Here is an 814-nt window from a genome sequence, read left to right on the forward strand (position 1 = left end):
GGCAGTATGCCAGCAGCAGGAGCAGAGAGAGCGGAGGTGGAGAGGGTGCTTGAAACTGACACCACAGTGTCCCTTGGCAGCCAGGAGGAGAAACAGCCGCTGTCTGCCAAATGCATCATAGAGGAGATTGCAGCTGAGATGTAGGCGAGCATGCTGGACTGCCACGTGTGAGGCTTAGTTACATAACCCTAGCAACTTATGGCAGTATACATACGCCCCTGAGCGACGCAGTTAGACTGATCTCACTCCCAGTGTAGACAGCACTATGTCGAATGGAGAGCTTCTCCCCCAGCATCGCTACTGCCTCACTCTTGGGGAGGTGGAGTACTTACGCTGAAAGGAGACCCCCTCCCATCAGCGTGGGGCCATGTTCTGAAACAGATTGAGAACTTCTGGCTTATGCTATGTGGGTCAAACTTGTCCATACCCAATGCCCGAGCACACAGGCATCCCAGTAACTTGCACAGGCTGCTTCGGAGGGACAGAAAGAATCCTACCCCACTGCCCAGCAGCTGGGTGCACAGCCCCACCTGGGACTCACTGCAGTCCGTACTACTGCCCACTGCATGCCCCGTCTGCTGGACTCATTGGCTATACTTTCATCATTCCCCAACCTTCCCTGCATCCCACTGAGTGTGATGGAGTCTCCCAGCATAGCTTTTCCACACAGCAGAACCAGGGAGTTTTCACTGCTTTTTGGCCCGTAGGGGGCTGATAATTATTGTCCTACATTGTAAAACACCTTTGCATTACTGATTGAGACTTGCTGTTGGTCTCACTGAAGTGGGCTGATGCTTTGCCATTGACTTCAAAG

This window comes from Lepidochelys kempii, chromosome 1, assembly GCF_965140285.1.
Source record: "Lepidochelys kempii isolate rLepKem1 chromosome 1, rLepKem1.hap1, whole genome shotgun sequence".
NCBI lineage: Eukaryota > Metazoa > Chordata > Testudines > Cheloniidae > Lepidochelys > Lepidochelys kempii.